Source organism: Triticum urartu, chromosome 1A (genome assembly GCF_056163025.1).
Source record: "Triticum urartu cultivar PI428250 chromosome 1A, HENAU_Tu73, whole genome shotgun sequence".
In the NCBI taxonomy this organism is placed as follows: domain Eukaryota; kingdom Viridiplantae; phylum Streptophyta; class Magnoliopsida; order Poales; family Poaceae; genus Triticum; species Triticum urartu.
In genome coordinates this window covers 313,402,379-313,424,902 of record NC_141873.1, presented here as the reverse complement: position 1 = coordinate 313,424,902, position 22,524 = coordinate 313,402,379, and positions in this window count along the sequence as shown.

The following is a 22,524-nucleotide window of genomic DNA, read 5'->3' as shown; positions in this document are numbered from 1 at the left end:
GAAGGAAGCAGGAGGGAGGAGAGGAGTCAGTCGCGGGCCCCACGTGTAAGCCACACAACATTGACTCTGCCCGGTCCAGCATGGATAAGTGACGGGCCCCAGCCCCATGGGACCCACCCATCAGCGACCCTGAGGCCCGGCTCCGCACCCTGCTGACTGGATTAAGTGAAGGTGCAAACTCATGAGTATGTTTTCATTTCCAGAAAGCGTATTTTCCCTTTGCTTCAGCCAAAGTACGTTTTCCTTTTCTGAAAGCGTATTTTCTCTCTGTTTTAGTGAGGAATACATTTTCCAGAGAAGAAGGCATATTTCTCCGTAGTACACGTTCTGTTTTTCTAGCCGAGGGCCTATTTGTGATGATTTCTTTACAGATAGGTCCCTCGTAGAAAAACATTCATATCTTTTTACCCATAGCACCAAATCAGGTGATTCCAAAGCCCACTTCTTCGTATCATTGAGCCCGTTCCGATGGAATCATTTTCACCATGTTCTAACATCATCAAAATGGTCATTTTGCCCCTAACTTTATTCAGCCCCCTCTGAGAGAATACGTTTTTCGGTGATTCTTTTCGCGAGCTTCTCGCACTTCTTCTCGGTGATTTCTTCCATCCCAGGCAAGCCACACCCTCCATTTGCATGATTGCAATGAAGTGACATGGTTTATTTATTTGAACTTGTTTAAAATATTGCATTAGCTATGTATGATTTGTTCATGGCATTTCTTGGAGTATGGTTTTGATCTTGATATTTCCATGATATTGCTTGGAGTTCTAGGACTTATGTTTTGAGGATTATGTGGATGACATGTGCTTTGGATTCTTAGTGGCTATTATGATTATTTTCATGATGGTATCTGGTATTATTTTGGAGTACTACTCTGGATATCATGTTGCTTTTGGATTATTAGTGGTCAGTGTTATTTTCATCATGACGCTAGATGATATTATTGTTGGAGATGATGCTTGCATGTGGATCGTAGCTGGATAGTTAGTTCTTGATATTTGAGTAGTAGTATTATAGTTCTTGAATTCATCATGATAGTAGTGTTGCAATATCCTCGGAGTATCTTGGTATGACGTTATGATGCTTGGATTATTTGTTGGGTATGCTATGACTTGGATTATAGGTTGATAGATGATATCGGAGTATCAGTCATTACTGTTATATTTTGGGGATAAATTCCGTCATTAATTTGGTCAGGTGCCACCGAACCGGGCTTTTTCCAGTGCAACCACATTTTCCTTTTATGGAAGGCCCTAATGCGGTCTATTGTCGTGCCTCTCGTCGGTGCCTCCAAAGAGGGAAGGTTATGGGCGTGCGGTACCCTCGCCCGATAAGCAGACATAACCTTGTGTGCTCATAGTTATTGTTAGGCGCCTTTTTGTCCCTGTTTGTGACAGTTTATGTTTGGCCACAACGGTGGCCGTTGGTGCCTTTGGTAGGCACGGGGCCACCCATGACCTGGCCCAGAGGGGAGTTGGTCGGAGTGGCCGGGAGATTGTCATGGCAGTAGATCGGTTTTGTCGGAATGTTGTTGGTCCACCCGAATGGGAGTGCGAGGCCATGGATTCCGTGGTGTGTGTAAAGTGCGCTACCTCTGCAGAGTGTGTGTGTTTAATCTATCGATAGCCGCGTCCTCGGTCAATGGGCGCAAGTTCTTACTAGGTCACACCGTTCGATCAGAAATCACATGACAGAATGACTTATAGGTGATATATATATATATATGTTGATATTTTGAGCAGTACAAATTCACAGGATGTTGATGATGATGTTGGAGGCCAAGTGTTGGTCATGGTAGTGATCGCCGGAAAGATCACTGTTTGAGACCAAGTGTTGGTCATGGTAGTGATCACCGTATAGATCTCCGTTTGAGACCAAGTGTTGGTCATGGCTGTGATCGTCGGAAAGATCACCGTTTGGTTGTGATCACGAGTTGATCGAGATGGTATATTGCTTGGCCGGTTAGCCAAGAGAGATATGATTATGGAGATCTGAGATGGTGATTTATCGGTATTGAATTAGTTTCATCCCAGGATTAGTAGTTGTTCATCATAGTAGTTGTTAATTAATTAACCTGTTAATGCTATGTTATTGTCTTGCCTTGATGTTTATGGTTGTTGTGAGCTTGCAAGTACATTCAATGTACTGACCTGGCGTGTCATGCCAGATTGCAGGTGATGGCATGATTGCTTGATTTCTTGTCAAGGTTGTCGTGCGTGCGCGCTAGATCGTGTCCCAGCTAGAGTCCCTGCGGAGTGGAGTTCACCACCTTCATCATTGTTCCGCTGCTAGAAGTATTCCGCTGCTATGAGTTGTTTCGCTGCTAGCATAGAGCAAGTGTAGTATTGCAGGCGTAGTGTCGCCGTGCTGATGTGCTTCTTTGTAACATCACACCCTTGTATTATTATTCTTGTAATAAGAGCTGATTTGTTCTATGTCAAGCAGTGTTGTATTCCAATGACTTCTCCTCGATCTCTGGGCTGGAATACAGGGTGTTCCAGTTTCTCTGAGCCGGGGTGCCACAGCGGCTTCGTCGGTTACCTTGGGTATATTGATTCGTGCGCTCTTGAAGCGCTGGATGTACTTCTGCAGGGTCTCTCCTGGTTGTTGCTTGATGCGGCGTAGGTCACCCACGACCGCGGGGCGGTCGCGAGTGCCCTGGAAGTTGGCGATGAAGTGGTTGCGCATCTTGTCCCAGGAGGAAATCAAGCATGGAGGCAGGTTCAGGAGCCAGGAGCGGGCGCCATCCTTGAGAGCCATGGGAAACCACTTCACCATGACTTTCTCATCGCCGTTGGCCACCTCGATGCTCAGCTCGTAGAGCTGCAGGAACACCGCGGTGTCGGATCACGGGTTCCGGCAAAACCCTCAAGGTTCGAACACTCGGGTGCGCGCGAAGATCTCCCCCTATCAATCCACGTCCTAACTTAGCTAAGATCTTATGAACTAACTCGACAAACTCGCAACACAAGGGACACAAGATTTATACTGGTTCGGGCCACCATTGTGGTGTAATACCCTACTCCAGTGTGGTGGTGGTGGATTGCCTCTTGGGCTGAGGGCGAACAGTACAAGGGGAAGAACAGCCTCCTGAGGTTGAGGTGTTCTTGTGCTTGGTGAACTTGTGTGGTCGAGGATGATCTTAATGATTCGTCCCTGCCTATGGTGGTGGATAGTCCTATTTATAGAGGCCCTGGTCCTCTCCCCAAATATCGACCGGGAAGGGAGCCAACAACGGCCAATTTGAAAGGGGACAACTAGTACAAGCTATCATGACAAAAGGTGGTCTTTGCCTGCCAAAGGTTCTCGTGGTGACACCATCCTGGGCTCCATGGTGACCTCTGTCTTCTCATCCTTCTGGTCTTGGTCTTGTCGCACCAATTTGGAAACCTTTGCTGGATGCCTTGGTACTCTGAACCTGCGCTTGCCCCCTTAGCACCAAAGAGGAAACAAGGACGCTGCGCGCGTTGGCGCCCGCCTGGTCTTGATCGTCATGGCTTACGTCACGAGAACCTCGCGAGGTTTGCCCGACCTTGAACTCTCCGCCCCTCATGAGCCATCCTGGTGAGGCCGCTCCTGAGGAGGTCTTGTGTCGTCCGCCTCGCGAGGCTTGGCCCCTCGCGAGGGTCTCTTGTTGATGAAGATGGGCCGTACAGGCCTGCTAGCAAATCCACGTCGTGGGCCGCAAGCAGGCAAGTCTGGGGACCCCTGTCGGTGTCAAAACCGGTGGATCTCGGGTAGGGGGTCCCGAACTGTGCGTCTAGGCCGGATGGTAACAGGAGGCAGGGGACACGATGTTTTACCCAGGTTCGGGCCCTCTCGATGGAGGTAAAACCCTACGTCCTTCTTGATTAATATTGATGGTATGGGTATTACAAGAGTTGATCTACCACGAGATCAGAGAGGCTAAACCCTAGAAGCTAGCCTATGGTATGATTGTTGATGTGTATGTTGTCCTACGGACTAAAACCCTCCGGTTTATATAGGCACGGATAGGGTTAGGGTTACATAGAGTCGGTTACAATGGTAGGAGATCTGAATATCCGTATCGCCAAGCTTGCCTTCCACGCCAAGGAAAGTCCCTTCCGGACACGGGACGAAGTCTTCAATCTTGTATCTTCATAGTCCTGGAGTCCGGCTGAAGGTATAGTTCGGCCATCCGGACACCCCCTAATCCAGGACTCCTTCAGTAGCCCCTGAACCAGGCTTCAATGACAACGAGTCCCGCGTGCAAATTGTCTTCGGCATTGCAAGGCGGGTTCCTCCTCCAAGTACTTCATAGAAGATTTTGAACACAAAAGTAGTGTCCGGCTCTGCAAAATAAGTTTTTCCACATATTGCCATAGAGAGAATAATATTTACACGAATCAAATCTGCTGACGTATTCCATAGTGTGACATCGCACCACGGCCAAGCTTTTATTCGAACCATTTTACTGTCCCATCTCAGCGCGTTATGCGAGGCAGTTTCCTTGGCACGTCTTGTTAAAGCAGAGATCGTGTCCCCTTATTCCGGGATTCTCATCAATACGGGCGTGGGTAACCCAACCGCTTCTAGGACTCCTAGATTATAGGCAAGTCCAAACGGACACAGAGAGGACGCTTGATATTCACCCTCTTTATAAAGGGGACAAGGCTTTTATTTTTCCCTCCCGTGCTCAATCAAATCCTTCCCCCACCTCGAGATCAAACGCCCAAAGTTCAGGTCAGGTGCTCCGAACCTTCAGTCATGTCCGGATCTAGCTTTCAAGGCCAATGGGTGCCTTCCTCCGTCACGGAAGAGGACATCAAAACGTTGAGGGAGGCCAGATATCTGACCGCCGAGATTTTGCATCGGCTGCCTCCTCGAGGGCAGGCCGTTCCCACCCCCGAACCCAACGAGAACGTCGTGTTCGTCCCCCACTTCCTCCAAGGTCTAGGCCTTGCTCTAGATCCTTTTGTCAGGGGTTTGATGTTTTATTACAGGCTAGACTTCCATGATCTAGCTCCGGACTCCTTTCTTCATATCACGACATTTATTGTCGTGTGCGAGGCCTTCCTCCGGGTTACCCCTCACTTTGGCCTCTGGATCAAGACCTTCGAAGTGAAGCCGAAGATGATCGAGGGGCAACATGCAGCGTGTGGAGGTGCCTCAATACGCAGGATGACGGGAGCCCCGTGGCCCAAAGGTTCCATCCCAGAGGTGTCTGAATTGTGGCAACGGGAGTGGTTCTATATAACGGCTCCTAGAAGTGCCAAGTGGGCGGCCGCCCCTGTTTTCCGCTCAGGCCCTCCACCACAACTGATGTCATGGATCAGTAGAGGTCTGAGCTAGGGGCCGGCCAAGGACGTGCCCATACTGCAAAGCCGCATTCGATATCTCTTCAATGGAGATTTCAGTTTGGTTGCGGTAATACAAGTTATGCTGGTTCGTCAAGTCCAGCCTTGCAAACGCCGGCCTCTTCGCCTATGGGAGTTCAATCCCGAGAGACCGCGTGTCATTCAAGATTTTCTCGGCCTGACGCACGAGGAGATGTACAAGTCATTCTTCGGACCTCAGGTGGAGTGTCCGGAAATCACCGAGGATGTGGGCCTGAGTAGTAACCGCGCCGCCGAACAGGTAAGGTATCCTCCAGCCGAACATACTATCTCTCTTTTTTTATGAAGTTATTTGTTTTGAGAGTTCGCTTTTTGACCAGGACTGGCTAACAAACGCGAAGTTGATTCGGTGTTCGGCCCCCCTCCCTGAGGGTTTGGAAAACCCGGTATTGGAAAAGATGCTCCAGACCGCACCTTGCCCGGAGCCCTTGAAGGAAGAGACTGTGGAGGATAATGCGGGCGGACGCGGGGCCCCAACGCTGCCCATTCTAACCGAGAGAGCGAGCGTCTCCATGAAGGAAGACGACCTGAAGAGGAAATGGACTGCGCCCGGGGATTCGGAAGCCGAAGCTTCCAAATGGGAGAAAAAGTCTCCCACAGAGGGTCCTGCCTTGGGGGGCGCTGTTGCCGCACAAAGTCCGCAGGGGGATCAATTCTCCCGCGAGTCGTAAGTGACTCGAAATACTTTAATTGTACAGATATGCCATCTTTTTCTTCTGAGAAGATAACCACCGCATATATTTTTGCAGTTCGGGCCTTAGCCCCTTTCAAATGAGCTCATCTTTAGGGGATCTTCTTCCAGAGATGATGGAGAGCGAAACGCCTCCTCCGGACTCCTTCGCTCCAAAAGCGGACGACCCTGAAGTGTCGTCGCGGAGGGCCTCTCCGAGTCCGGTGAGGCCAGAAGATAATCCCATTGACCCCCGAAGCTCCCAGTGTCTGGCTCCCGAAGAGAGCAGACAAAAGAGTCCGGCACCGTCTAGTGTGCGATCGGATGTTCTGAGGGAGTTGGTGGGGCAAGCGGCCATCTCAGATGAACACTGTATGCTGATGAATACGGTGATGGAGAGAATATCGTCCGCCGAATGCGGATTGCATGAAGCTTTTATGAGTCTACTGACAGGCTTTGAGGTACGTAAAAGAATGTATGATAGTCCTGCACATACTAGGTGTGCCCAGTGTAGATAGTAGCCCCTGAGACTCTGGTTGTCGTTGGAAACGACGACGAACAGAGGATCATATTCCCAGGTAATAACCATACTGCCTCTATGTGCAGGTGATGGAAGCTCCGGTGGCTAGCCGGACTTGCGAGTTTGCCCATTTAGAATGGCAGTTGGATGCGGCAGACGCCGACATTGAGCTTGTTAACAAAAGGCTTGACGAGGCACAGGGTAAGTGTCATTATCTGATAAACGCCATAATAGGAAGAGCAGTATGATGCCAGCATCTTTAATATGTTGTGACTGCAGTTGGAGCTGCCACTGTTGAAGCCTTGCGGGCAGAACTTGCCCGAGCCAAGGAACACGCGAGGTTGGGTAATGCGGCTGCTTTGAAGGCGGCCGAAGAGTTGCAAGCCGAGAAGGCCGCACATGGCAAGAGACGAGACAAGATGGCCAAAGAATTAAAAGCCGCCGTTGACCATTGCCGGGTTCTTGAAAAGGAAAACCAGGTGAAGGCATTGGACCTTGAGAAGGCTGATGTGACGAGAAAAGACCACCGCTCTGCTATGAGGGAAAAGAAGGAGGAGCTGCGGGAAGCCGGGGATATTGTAGCTGGGAAATCCTTTATGTTGCAGAGGAGGTTCGGCGATCCACGGTATGCCCCTCTGGATCGGCTGTGGAGTTCGGAGGGTGTGTATATGGATTTGGCGGCGAGCGCTGCCGATGCGGCCAAGTACTTCCAGGGTCAGACGGACCGTGAAGTAGATCAGCTGTTTTGGAGACAATTCCATTCTCCCGAGCATCCGCTGTCATTGACTGACCAATTAGCCGAATGTGCCGAACGAAATAGGTTGTCCGGACTCTCCATGAGGTCTGTTGTGGATCAGTTATGGCTGGAAGGGTCAAAACCGAACAGCTATTTCAGCTTGGTGCAACAGTTACTTGATGTGGTGCCGCGCATTGATGCGATGAAGAGGTCGGCGTGCATAGAGGGTGCACGGATGGCCTTTGCCCGTGTCAAGGCATACTGGGCGGAGATGGATGCTACCAATGTTGCAGCGCGGGCTTCGGCCATAGGCCGAAAGGCTGCTGAGCACTACTTTGAAGAAGTTCTTGAGGGTGCCCGTTTGGTAGAGGCCCAGTGCTCAAAAAATATTATGTTTGAGTGATATGTAATCTCATTGTAAGCGAAATGCTTTTATAGAGTTTGATAAGGCTATTTTTATACTTTTGCCTGAAAGTAATATGATGCCTCCTGGGCGGCCGTTTTTGTATACATGTGTATAACCTGAAAGATTGCAGTCGTCGGCTTCAACCCCCACGCATATAATGTGGAGGTGCTAGCAAAAACACGCGTTCACACTTAACCCAATGTCTTGGTCCTATTAAGGAGGTGATAGCGGAGCGAGCGAGGCAACCTGACTATAATGCTTTAACACTTTCACTTAGCCATAGGAGTTTGATAGTGGGGCTACTAGATAGCCCCTGGTGGCTCCGCACTCTCCCGATCTCGGGGTGCGTACATGCCTGGCCGGAAAACGGCCCTTCGTTTAGGCGGAGGAATTCTAGCATTCCCATAGGTCATCGAGTGGTTGACCAGTCTCACACTATATCATGACAGTCAGCTTTCGGCTTTCTCTACTGAGGTGCTCGTACGGATGAACCAGGGCACAATCACAGTAGTTCTCCTGGTGCTACCTTAGCCGGTAAAGCGGAACGTAAGGCACCAAAACACAGGAGCTGGGCAAACCCAACATTTGACCAAAGACAATGATTCGGAGCTGATGCATATAGGGCCAAACTCGCGACGCTGAACACTTCCTAGGGTATTCGGTCTTTGTGGTATAAACCGGGCCTAAATAATGGCCTTTGTAAGAAGCCCCTTGTGTCCAGGTACGTGCATTGTTCTGGCGTGGCCACATGCCAAGACGTCAGCATCCTTCACAACGGTGGATATGTATCAACAAGAGACAGTAAAAAAGGTTTACGCAGGGTCTTAATCTAAAAAGAATCCTTTGAGCGGGTCCCTGGTGCACGTCTGCGCCTGTGTCTCCGTTGTGCCGTATCCTGGACGGGTGTAGCACGATGATCGTCTGCAAAAGAGAGGAAGTTAAGTGAGAAAGTTGTCATGCAAAAAGGTGGTTTTTAAAGAAACCATGTATAATTGAAGATGATAAGAAATTGCCACTTGTCTGCGCGCGTTGAGCCCCTTGTATTGACAAATAGGGGTGTGGTCACTTATTCGGTGTAAATAGCGGCGCCGGACTCGATCGCTGGTTCGGACGCCTTTAATGTTCGGCTGCCAAGGCAGCCTCACTCTCTTCGGCGCGCAGAGAGCGCTTGATATCTCCATGCACTATAATGATGCCACGTGGACCGGGCATCTTGAGTGTGAGGGAGGCGTAGTGTGGTATTGCATTAAAGCGAGCAAAAGCTTCGCGTCCGAGCAGTGCTTGATAGCCACTTTGAAACGGAGCGATGTGGAAAGTTAAATGCTCGCGACGGAAGTTATCGGGGGAGCCGAATGTAACTTGTAATGAGAGGGAGCCCGTACAACGGGCCCCTGGGCCTGGCGTTACTCCTTTAAAGGTAGTATTGCTATGGCGAATTTGTGTTGGGTCTAACCCCATCCCGCGGATTGTATCCTGATATATTAGGTTTAGGCTACTGCCGCCGTCCATCAAGACTCGTGTGAAGTGATATCCGACAATTACTGGGTCTAATACCAGGGCAGCCCATCCTGCGTGTCGGATACTTGCTGAGTAATCACGATGGTCGAAAGTGATCGTTTGAGACGACCAGTGGCAGGACTTGGCGGTGACAGGCACTTGGGTATATGTTCCTGAGAGTGCCGCGTTGTTTTTTCCCTTGATCACGTGTAACACGTTTACTGTTTTGACTTCTGGTGGAAATTTCTTTTGCTCCGCCGCGTCTTGTTTGGGAGGCTCGTCTTCGTCTTCACTTGGTGTATCCTCCCCCTTGTGTACGGTGTTGAGCTTGCCGGACTGCTTGAAGACCCAACATTCTCTATGGGTATGATTAGTGGGTTTACCAGGGGTACTATGGATCTGACATACTTGGTCCAGAATTTTGTTGAGGCTGGACAGTTCATCCTTGGTGCCTTTAGGGGGCGGCTTTTGACCTGGCCGAGAGCCTTTGAATCCGGCATTTACTGCCGTGCCCTTCGTGCTGTCTTCTTTAATCCAACGCTTGTTATTGCTGTTGCGCCGTGATTTCCCGTTTCCATCTCTAACTTCAGATGTACTAGGGTCACGGGTGCTGCATCTGGCTAGCCAGCTGTCCTCACCCGCGCAAAAGAGGGTCATGAGGTTTGTTAATGCGGCCATCGTTCTCGGCTTATTTTGGCCGAGGTGTCTGGCGGGCCATTCGTCACGGACGCTATGCTTGAAAGCTACCAAGGGTTCGGCGTCCGGACAGTCGACAATCTAGTTCTTTTTAGTAAGAAACCTGTTCCAAAGTTTTCGGGCTAACTCTCCGTGCTGTTGAGTTATATGACTCAAATCGTCCGCATCCGGAGGTCGGACATATGTCCCTTGAAAATTTGCCCGAAAGGCGTCTTCAAGCTCTTCCCAACTTCCAATGGAGCTTTCGGGGAGGCCTTTGAGCCAGTGACGAGCTAGCCCTTTGAGCTTGAGGGGTAGGTACTTGATGGCATGGAGATCATCTCCTCGAGCCATATGGATATGAAGGATGTAGTCCTCAATCCAGACCCCAGGGCCTGTTGTTCTGTCGTATGCCTCTATGTTTGCGGGCTTGAATCCCTCTGGAAATTCATGGTCCAGCACCTCATCGGTGAAACATAGGGGGTGTGCGGCACCCCTATAGCTGGGTGTACCACATTGTTCGAGTGTTTGTTGTGTTGCATTGTATGCTGGGGCGCACTTGCGTGGTCCATAGATGGATCTTGTTGCGCCGTCCTTTGGGTGCGAGCCCTCGCATGGGTCGCATATTGTATTGTGAGTGGCGTTGTATGCCGCTCTGTGTTGGTAGAGGGGTTGTCTATCCGACCAGGTGGCTGCTTTGATATTTGGTTGTGGGGGGTCTGAGGCCTCCTCATCGAATTCGGGTAGCAGCTTCCGCTTTGGGTAGCTCTTGGAGGGGCGATTGTCGCCATACCTCGCTGCTGTGTTGAGTATTTTGCTCCATCTAATGTGGAGTGTGTCTTGCGCAGCCTTGAGCCTTTGCTTATGCTTTTTCAGACTCCTCGCGGTGGCAACAAGCCTTTTACGGGCAGTCTGCTGCTCCAGGTGTCTGTCCGGCGTTATGTCGTCCGGACCATTATCCTTGATAGGATTTGTTTGTTCGGTTTGATTATCCGGATTACCGTTGTCCGGCAGCGGTTTGCCCTGCTCCAACGCTGGGTCTGTGTGATCGCTATTTCTGTCGAGGCGGCGCTTGCGTCGCCGCTTTGACTGCTTTTCGAGGGAACAAGCCTTTGGTGCGTCCTTCCGCTCCTTGTGGTCATCTTTTGGCGCGTCCACCATGTATACGTCATATGACGAGGTGGCGTTCCAGGGCCCAATAGGCACTGGTTCTTCCTCGTCTCCTTCATCGGCGTCCATACCGTCGATGTCTTCGGAGTCGAAGTCGAGCATCTCGGTTAAATCGTTGACAGTGGCAACAAAGTGGGTGGTGGGTGGGCTTTGAATTTCTTCATCGTCCGCATCCCAATCTTGTTGACCGTAGTCCGGCCAGGGCTCTCCTGATAAAGAGAGAGGCTTCAGTGTCTTCAGAATATCGCCAAAAGGCAAGTGCTGAAAGATGTCCGCGGCAGCAAACTCCATGATCAGCGCCCAATCGGATTCAATTGGTAGGGGCGCGGAGGGTTCGGAGTCCGGAGAGGAGTCCGGCTCCTTGGAGTCACGAGTTTCGCGGAGTGCAGGGCTGGTGTTCGGCTCAATCACCGTGGGAATCGCAGCCCCCGAGGTGGTGTCCAACCGCCCATCCTCAATCGACGCAGTTGGCTCCGAATTAGGGACCGGAGCCGATGCGGGTGCGGCCTCCAAGGCACTGTTCGGAGGCAGAGCTAGATCATGCTCGTCGGGACAGTGCGGCGTGCTCAGCAGTGGCTCGAATCCGTCAAAGATCAAGTCCCCGCGAATGTCAGTCATGTAGTTAAAACTTTCGAATCTGACCTGACAGCCAGGGGCGTAGCTTTCGATCTGCTCCATATGGCCAAGTGAATTGGCCCGCAGTGCGAAGCCGTCGAAGACGAAGATCTGTCTGGGGAGGAAGGTCTCACCCTGGACTGCATCGCCATTGAAGATCATAGGAGCCATCGAGCCTGACGGCGACGACACAGAGGAACTCTCAATGAAAGCACCAATGTCGGTGTCAAAACTGGTGGATCTCGGGTAGGGGGTCCCAACTGTGCATCTAGGCCGGATTGTAACAGGAGGCAGGGGACACGAAGTTTTACCCAGGTTCGGGCCCTCTCGATGGAGGTAAAACCCTACGTCCTGCTTGATTAATATTGATGGTATGGGTATTACAAGAGTTGATCTACCACGAGATCAGAGAGGCTAAACCCTAGAAGCTAGCCTATGGTATGATTGTTGATGTGTATGTTGTCCTACGGACTAAAACCCTCCAGTTTATATAGACACCGGATAGGGTTAGGGTTACATAGAGTCGGTTACAATGGTAGGAGATCTGAATATCCGTATCGCCAAGCTTTCCTTCCACGCCAAGGAAAGTCCCTTCCGGACACGGGACGAAGTCTTCAATCTTGTATCTTCATAGTCCTGGAGTCTGGCTGAAGGTATAGTCCGGCCATCCGGACACCCCCTAATCCACGACTCCCTCAACCCCCGTTCCCCAAATTCCGACAGTAGCTCCCGGGCCCAAGGTGCGCTCGGGCTTGGCTTCAAGGCGAAGCCAAGGGTCAAGTGCAGAGCGCCGCGGGCCCTAATAGCCTGTGGCCTCGGTCGATGCGTGGCGGTTGATTGGACGTGGGCGTCTCCGCTTCCCCACACTGCCTTGATACCCGCCTGGCTAAACGGCCACCGCGGTCTACACGGTTATTCTTCCATCGCTTGTGCCATTCTCCCCTAATTCCTCTGCTTCCCCCAAACTCTGCTCCTCTTTCCAATCTGACCTTAGCTCTGCTCACCCCATCGCCATGGCGCCGACGCAAGCGGGTAAGGGGAAGAAGCCTCTGTCTTCGGCTAGTGCGCCCCTGGACACCGAGCCTGCAGTAGGCTGATCGCTGGTGCTCAACGATGAGGCCATGGGCAAGGTGCGTCCCATGCTCGCATCCAGCTTCAACGAGTGGGGAGAGACAGTGGCTTGGCCTGCATCCCGTGCTCGCATTGACCGGACAGCCACTGAGGTCCCTTCTTCATCGACGCCCTCTGGGCCGGCTTGGTCCCTCCTTTCTCTGTGTTGTGCTTTCCCATTATCAGATCCCCATGCTGCACCTTGATCCCCGATCCATGACCCTTCTTGTCGTCTTCGCCTTCGTTTGCGAGGCCATGGTAGGCATTGCTCTTCCATGGCTCTTCTTCCCCACTTCTTCTCGCTGCACCTGATTGATCCTCGGCAGAGGTCCGGATTCCTGAGCTTTCAAGCCGTGGCAGCGACGGTCGGCGACGGGATCGACTTCGAGCTTCCACCATCCACGAGCGGGTTTCGGACACGTTGGGTGTTTGTTGACGCCGGAGTACTCATCCTCCTGCTCTCCTCTCCGTCAGGGCCCGCCATTCCTAACTCCGGCTGGTGCCACCGAAGGCTCGCCGATCCGTGCCTTGTCCCCGTCTGGCTCAGATTGAGCTGGCCCAAAGACTGCGCCTATGGTGGTGAGGGAGTTCGTCCAGCGTCGAATCGCTCCGCTTCAGCGCCACTCCCGGCGGATGTGGGCCTTGCTCAACAGCCAGGACCACATGAGACTTCAGGAGTCTAAGCTCCCTCATGAGGCGCGGCGAACAGTGCTTGAGGTCCTGACGGGCGTCCCGTTGCCAGACGACTTGCCGAGGAAGTGTTTTGTTTTGTACCACTGCTCGAACAAGATGACCTTCTGTAATACCCCGGATGTAATTTACCTTATCTGTATCCAAACTCTTGCCGTTTTCGGCACTAAGTTATTTTTATTTTCTCTGTTGTTGGGTTTTTGTCTCCGTATGTTGTTGTCTTTGTCATGCATCTCATATCATGTCATCATGTGCATTGCATTTGCATACGTGTTCGTCTCATGCATCCGAGCATTTTCCCTGTTGTCTGTTTTACATTCCGGCGCTCCTATGTCCCCCGGTGGTCCTTTCTACCTCTTTTCGTGTGTGGGTGTTAAACATTTCCGGATTGGACTGAGACTTGCCATGCGGCCTCGGTTTACTACCGGTAGACCGCCTGTCAAGTTTTGTGCCATTTGGACTTCGTTTGATACTCCAACGGTCAACCGAGGGACCGAAAAGGCCTCGTGTGTGTTGCAGCCCAACACCCTTCCAAACTGGCCCAAAACCCACCAAAAACCCCTCCATCGTCTAGAGCGTTCGATCACGATCGCGTGGCCGCAAACCGCACCTCATTTGGAGTCTCCTAGCTCCTCCTACCTCTATTTATAGCCCCTCCTCCAAAAATTCCGGGTCAAAACACCCCCCTAAAAATTCCAGCCGGACCCGTCGCGCCGCTGCCCCGCACCAGTGGCAGGCTGCCATGTGGTGCCGCCGGCCGTCCCCGCGCCGACGCCTAGAGAGCCCATGGCGGGCCCTCCCCGGCCCATCTCCTCCCGCCGCCCGCGCCATCTTCTTCATCGCCCGCGGCGACCCAGCGCCCCGGCTCCTCCTCTTGCCGCCACGCTGCCTCTGTTGCTGGCCGCCCCTCGCCGTCTGCGCCGGCGTCTCCTCCTCCGCCCCGGCTTCCTCTTCCTCCGCCCCGGCTTCCTCGCAACTCCGGCGAGCTCCGTCCACTCCGGCGAACAAGAACCCCGACGAACCTCGGATTGCGTGCAAATCTCAGATCTAGAATTTTGGTTGACTTTTATCCCCCGAAACCCTAACTTTTAGCATGTTTCCGCATGCCATAACTCTGCATCCGTAGCTCCGATTCATGCATGTAGCATATCAAAATGTTCGTCTCGACAAGTACATCATTTCATCTCATTACATCATTTTCATTTGAGCTAATCTTGACGCCCGAAATGCTGTTGGAAGAGGGATATGTGAGGAATTTGTCAGATCTGTTTCAGCAAATGGCATTTTGTCATTTTTGCCATGATTAATGTGTGCATGCTATGATCCTGAGCTCTACTTGTGTTTTGTTAAATGCCATGCCATCTTTACAGGGCTGTATGCCATGTATTTTTGTGATCTTTGTGGTGACTAGCACAAGCTTGCAAAGTAGCGTAATCGTTGATGCTGATTTCAGGGACTTAGAATTTCTCCAAGTCCTTGTCCTGTTTTTGTTTTTATGCCATATGTTCATGTTGTTTCCTAGTGATCCGTGCCTCTTTTGAGGATGATCAGTAAGGATGTTTTGTTAATATTGTGGTGCTCTATCCATCCATATCTTTGTTTGCAATTATGGAGAACCCTAGCTTGAGTCAATCGAGCTCTAATTTTGCTATAAAATGATCCTGGCAGATTGTTGACATGTTTAGCGATTTTGCTGAGGATGTTGCTATGGATCCGTGCATGATATGTTATTGTTCTTGCCATGTCTAGCTCCTATGCTATGTCTTCTTGATGGGTGTATGCTTAGTTTGTCATGCCATGCTCTGTAGTGAGTGCATCGAGCTCGTAAACATGCCTACTCGTTAACTGTTTTGCATGCTCCAGTTTTTCACTAAGTCTGAATATGTTTGTGTTTTTGCTATGTTCACATGCTTGCAATTGTATTTTCTGATCCCTTTTGGCTCAAGGTAACTAAGGGACTTTTGTTAAGTGCTTTGAGTAGCTTCATGCCATGCCTTACTTTGCCATATTAAGTTCCTGTAGCATGTAATTTTTCATGCTCTAAAGTTTGCTTCCTGATGATAAATTCCAGACTTGTGTTAATTTCACTAAGTCTGAAACCTGTTATCATTTGCACTTTTGCCATGCATGTTTGAACCTATTAATGAATGAATTAGCCGTAGCTCAGTGTTCATCTTTTGTCAAGCATCATGAGTGGATCCCTGCCATGTATTTTATTGTCATGTTTGAGTGCTGTAGCATATTTATCTTGATGCATTTAATTGGTCACTTGCTGATTATCAAAGACCGGTGCCATATTTGTTTTGTTTGCCATTTCCAAACCGTGCATCCGATTCTGGTGATATTTATATCGATTTCAACCGAAATCACCTCACCTTTCTAGTGTCACTCTTGGATTTCCATGTTGAGGCCAGGTTCATTCATTCCTTTGCTAATCATGCCTATGCATCACATATCACATCCCGCATAGCATACCATGTTTGCATCATGTTGCTTGAGCATTGCACGTGGTTGATTGTGCTCCTTTTGCTTGTTGTTCTTGTTTGGGTAGAGCTGGGAGACGAGTTCGTGAACGAGGAGCCCGTTGAGTTCACTTACGAGGATCAAGGCAACTCCGAGTACTTTGCAGGCAAGATGACCATACCATTGAAATCACTTCTATCTTTGCTTGCTAGATGCTCGCTCTTTTGCTATGCCTATGCTATGATACCTACCACTTGCTTATCATGCCTCCCAAATTGCCATGTTAAACCTCTAACCCACCATGTCCTAGCAAACCGTTGTTTGGCTATGTTACCGCTTTGCTCAGCCCCTCTTATAGCGTTGCTAGTTGCAGGTGAAGATTGGAGATCGTTCCTTGTTGGAACATTATTTATTGTTGGGATATCACAATATTATCTTGTTTATCTTAATGCACCTATATACTTGGTAAAGGGTGGAAGGCTCGGCCTTTTGCCTAGTGTTTTGTTCCACTCTTGCTGCCCTAGTTTCCGTCATATCGGTGTTATGTTCCCGGATTTTGCGTTCCTTACACGGTTGGGTTATAATGGGAACCCCTTAACAGTTCACCTTGAATAAAACTCCTCCAGCAATGCCCAACCTTGGTTTTACCATTTGCCACCTAGCCTCTTTTTCCCTTGGGTTTCCGGAGCCCAAGGGTCATCTTTATTAAACCCCCCTGGGCCAGTGCTCCTCTGAGTGTTGGTCCGAACTGGGCAGCCTGCGGGGCCACCTCGGGGAAGCTCGAGGGTTGGTTTTACTCGTAGCTTGACCTATCTGACTGTGCCCTGAGAACGAGATATGTGCAGCTCCTATCGGGATTTGTCGGCACATTCGGGCGGTGTTGCTGGACCTGTTTTACCATTGTCGAGGATGTCTTGTAATCGGGATGCCGAGTCTGATCGGATTGTCTTGGGAGAAGGAATATCCTTCGTTGACCGTGAGATCTTGTGATGGGCTATGTTGGGACTCCCCTGCAGGGATTTGAACTTTTGAAAGCCGTGCCCGCGGTTATGGGCAGATGGGAATTTGTTAATGTCCGGTTGTAGATAACTTGAAACTTAACTTAATTAAAATGCTTCAACCGCGTGTGTAACCGTGACAGTCTCTTCTCGGCGGAGTCCGGGAAGTGAACACGGTGTTGGAGTAAGGCTTGACGTAGGTTGTTCTAGGATCACTTCTTGATCATAGTTGTTCGACCATGCTTTTGCCTTCTCTTCTCGCTCTCTTTTGCGAATAGGTTAGCCACCATATATGCTAGTCGCTTGCTGCAGCTCCACCTCATACCTTGGCCTTACCTATAAGCTTAAATAGTCTTGATCGCGAGGGTGTGAGATTGCTGAGTCCCCGTGACTCACAGTTTACTTCCAAAACCAGATGCAGGGACCGATGATACCATTCCAGATGACATGACCGAGCTCAAGTGGGAGTTCGACGAAGACTCTCGCCGTTACTACGTGTCTTTCCCAGATGATCAGTAGTGGTGCCCAGTTGGGGCGATCTGGGACTTTGTCGCATTTGGGGGTTGATCTTTATTTTGGTACCGTAGTCGGACCCTGAGTGTATTGGATGAATGTAATGCTATTTATGTATTTGTGTGACGTGGCGAGTGTAAGCCAACTATGTATCTTTTCCCCCTTTAATTATTTACATGGGTTGTTGTGAAGATTACCTCATTTGCGACATTGCTTTCAATGTGGTTATGCCTCTAAGTCGTGCTTCGACACCTAGGAGATATAGCCGCATCGAGGGCGTTACAAGTTGGTAATCAGAGCCTTCCCCGACCTTAGGAGCCCCCTGCTTGATCGAATTGTTGGCGTTGTTGAGTCTAGAAAAATGTTTTGAGTCATTTAGGAATTATATATATCGGAGAGTTAGGAATTCTTTTTACTCCTCAGTCCCTTCATCGCTCTGGTGAGGCATTCTGACGTAGAGTTTTGACTCTTCTCTTCTCAAATTTCACTAAAAAAATTTAGGATCACGCGGGTATCTTGGAATCGTTCCGATGGTTTTGTGACGAGAATATTGTTCTAGGTGCCTCCTGTCATTTAGGGGTTGTGGCAGTGTCCCAGGGAGTTGAGCTCCGAGGTGTTGTCGTCACAATTTTATCATTGAGATTCTGGAATACCTGAGTTTCGCCGACATCGAAAATCTCTTTTATGCAGTTGTTGGTGAGATAAACTCGACGCCACCCAGCACTGGGGCGGGAGTTCGGGAGTATAGCCATAACTTGTATAATGGATGCTTTTCGAAGGTTGAGGTAGATGATTTCCGAAGGTTTCTCGGTTATGTGTTGAAGGATGGATACAGCTGGATGTAGGATTTGCTAGATTTGGGTGAGATATTATGCTCCCCCTGTATCCCCAACACCTGATTGCATAACCGGAAAGGTTCGGGAGTTTCATAGGTGGGAATTCATGTAGCTCTAGTTCTTCTTCCGCGAATATTTGGATTGGGATTGGGTAATCCTCACCAAGTATTCGTTCTTGTCCATACCTTGTTGGTTTTATTCTTCTTCCTCAATTCTAAGTGGCTTCTCAATTTATGGAAATGTGACCATTTCAATTGGAATGCATTCGTTCATTTTGTTCGGATGTGAAGACTTTAAGTTGCAATTTCAAACCTTTTGATTCAGCTTCATATTTGCCTGTCAATATGCTAACGGTTGTCACCCTCTTCAGGATGGCTCCTGCTAAGGGCAACAATCAGAATCAGAATCAGGATCCGCCACCACCACCTCCACCTCCGGAGGCATGGCAAGCTGTGATGGCCACTACCAATGCAAACACGCAGCTGATCATGCAAATTCTTCAAGAGCGCAACCAAGGGAATCATGGCCATGGCAACAATCAGAATCAGTTTGCTACACTCAACCAGTTCCTCGCTAACCAGCCAAAGACCTTCAGCAATTGTGTTGAGGCAACAGGCGCTGATGATTGGCTCGTGGACATATGCAAGCATTTCGAGTGCAGTAACGTCAGGCCTGAGGACTTTGTCAAGCTCGCCTCCTTCCAACTCAAAGACCAAGCTGCAGAATGGTTTCAGCAATACAAAGATTCCAGAGGAGGCCGTGTGATCACCTGGGATGAATTCCGTCAAGACTTCAAAGCTCATCATATTCCTTAGAGTGTGGTTGAAAGCAAGCATGAGGAATTCCGCAACCTGAAGCAAGGCACTATGTCTGTTTACCAGTACAACATCATGTTTCAAAAGCTCGCCCGTTTTGCTAAGCAAGACGTCCCTGACGAGAAGAGCATGATATACCAGTTCAGGGGTGGTCTCAGAGAAGAACTCCAGCTAGCTCTCGTCCTCTTTGAGCCAAAGAAGTACGATGAGTTTTACAACATGGCAATGAAGCAAGAGATGCCCAACTGAAGTGCGATGCTTCCAAGAAGCGAGTCAGAGATGCAACTCCTTCTTCCTCAACTCAAGTGGCTAAGCAGCAAAAGTATTGGCTACCTCCTCCTCCGTTCCATCAGCCTTATCAGCAGAAGAGCAAAGGTGGCAATGGATCTTCCCACCCACCCAACCCTGGTTTTCATACCAAGACTTTGTCTCAAGCTCCAAGATCAAGTGCTCCGTATCACCGTCCGCTCTCGAAGGTCACGTGCAACAAGTGCCAACAGAAGGGTCACTATGCCAACAAAATGCTTCAATCAGAGGCGTCTTCCTCCTCCTCCTGTGAGATCTGCAAGTACAGCTGTGGTCAAGCATAACCCCAAGCACGCCAAGGTCAACTTGATGAACGCAGCTCAGGCAGAGGACTCGTCAGATGTCATCATGGGTAACCTTCCTGTTAACGATATTCCTGCAAAAGTACTTTTTGATACTGGTGCATCGCATTGTTTCATGCCAAAGCCATTTTTGCCAAGAACGAATTCGTTTCTTCTCATTTGGGCAAACAAATGGATATCGTTTCTCCTGGCAAACGTTTGAGTGCCAGTTTGGAGGTTCCCGATGTGACTATCACGTTGGGCGACTATAAGTTTCTTTCTTTCCCAATGGTCCTTGGTAACTCGGATATTGATCTTATTCTTGGAATGGATTGGCTTTGTAAGCACAAGGCTCAGCTTGATTGTGCCGCCAGGCAGATTCAATTGACTCATTCGTCTGAGGATGTAATTGTCTTTGCCGCTAATGACGATACCATCCGTCTGTTTTCTCTCAATGAGAAGGGTGAACTGGATGCCATCTCTCAAATTCCAGTCGTTTGAGAATATCAAGACGTCTTTCCAGAAGAGCTTCCAAGAATGCCTCCGCACCGGCCAGTGGAATTCCTCATCGATCTTGAGCCTAGCACGGAACCTGTTTGCTAACGTCCTTACAAGCTTGGACCTGAAGAGTTGAAGGAGCTGAAGAAGCAACTCGATATTCAAGAGCGAATGGGTCTCATCCAACCTAGTTCTTCTCCGTGGGGTTGTGGAGTTCTTTTTGTGAAGAAGAAGGATGGAACGGACTGACTCTGTGTTGACTACCGTCCATTGAACAAGAAGACTATAAAGAACAAGTACCCACTTCCCAACATCAACGAGCTGTTTGAACAACTCAAAGGTGCTCAAGTATTCTCCAAGCTTGATCTCTGTATGGGCTATCACCAGATTCGAATTCGTGAGCAAGATATCCCCAAGACAACATTTAGAACAAGCTATGGTTCATATGAATACACTTTCATGTCTTTTGGCCTTGTCAACGCTCCTCCGACATTCTCTCGCATGATGAATTTCATCTTCAACCCCTACACAAATGACTTCGTCTTGTTCTACCTCGATGACATTTTGGTCTTTTCCAAGAACAAGGAAGATCATGCCAAGCACTTGCGTTTGGTGCTGGATAAGCTCAGAGAACATCAGTTCTATGCCAAGTTTTCAAAGTGCGAGTTTTGGCTCGATGAGGTTCTCTACCTTGGGAATATCATCTCTGCCAAGGGCATAGCAGTGAATCCTGAGAAGGTGTCTGCAATTGTGAATTGGGAACCACCTCAGAACGTGAAGCAACTCTGTAGCTTCCTTGGTCTCGCAAGCTATTGTCAAAGGTTCATTGAGAACTTTTCAAAGATCACGAAGCCTCTTTCCAACCTTCTCTAGAAGCACGTGAAGTACGTTTGGTCTCCTGAATGTGACATTGCTTTCAACACCCTGAAAGAGAAATTAGTCACTGCTCCAGTTCTGACTCCTCCTGATGAATCCAAACCGTTCGAGGTCTTCTGTGATGCCTCTCTTCAAGGTCTTGGTGCAGTGCTGATGCAAGAGAAGAAAGTTGTGGCTTATACCTCTCGCCAATTGAAGCCCAATGAAAAGAACTACCCCACTCACGACCTCGAGTTGGCGGAAGTTGTGCATGCTCTTTTGACTTGGCGACATCTCTTATTGGGAAGAAAAGTGGACATCTTCACTGACCACAAGAGTCTCAAGTACATCTTCACTCAGCCTAATCTCAACCTTAGGCAGACTCGTTGGGTCGAAATGATTCAAGAGTATAATCCGAGTATCGAATATACTCCAGGCAAGGCCAATCTAATTGCTGACGCATTGAGCAGGAAGGCTTACTGCAACAGTTTGATTCTCAAGCCTTACCAACCCGAGCTTTGTGAAGCTTTCCGCAAACTCAATCTGCAAGTTGTTCCTCAAGGATTTCTCGCAAACTTCCAAGTCTCTCCTACTTTGGAAGATCAGATTCACGAGGCTCAACTTCTTGATGCTATGGTGAAGAAGGTGAAGATTGGGATTGCCAAGAGTCAACCCAAGTACAAATGCTATCGTCTTGATGACAAGGATACTCTATTCTTCGAGGATCGCATTGTTGTGCCTAAAGGTGACCTTCGTCAAGTCATTATGAACGAGGCTCACAATTCACTCCTCTCTATCCACCCTGGAAGTACAAAGATGTACCATGACCTCAAGCAGTCGTATTGGTGGACTCGAATGAAGCGCGAGATTTCTCAGTTCGTGAATGAATGTGATGTCTGCAGAAGAGTGAAGGCAGAACACCAACTACCAGCTGGTCTCCTCCAACCTTTTGCCATTCCAGAATGGAAGTTTGACCACATTGAGATGGACTTTGTGACGGGATTTCCAAAGTCTAAGCGTGGCAATGATGCTATATTCGTTGTCATCGACAAACTCACTAAAGTGGCTCATTTCCTTCCTATCAAAGAATCCATCACAGCAGCTCAATTGGCAGAGCTATATACTTCTCGGATTGTCTCTCTGCATGGCATTCCATAGTTGATTTCTTCAGATCGTGGCAGCATCTTCACCTCCAAGTTTTGGGATTCTTTTCAGAAGGCCATGGGCATCAACATCCGTTTCAGCACAGCTTTTCATCCCCAAACTAGCGGCCAAGTCGAGCGTGTCAATCAGATTCTTGAAGATATGCTCAGGGCTTGCGTTATCTCTTTCGGTATGAAGTGGGAAAATTTTCTTCAATATGACGAGTTTTCCTACAACAACAACTTTCAAGTGTAGGATCTAGAAGTAGATGTGTCTAGAGGGGGGTGATTAGACACATAATGCTCAAGTTGCAATTTTTCACCTTTTTCAGTTTAAGTGGAGTTTAGGCACAATTTCAACACACACA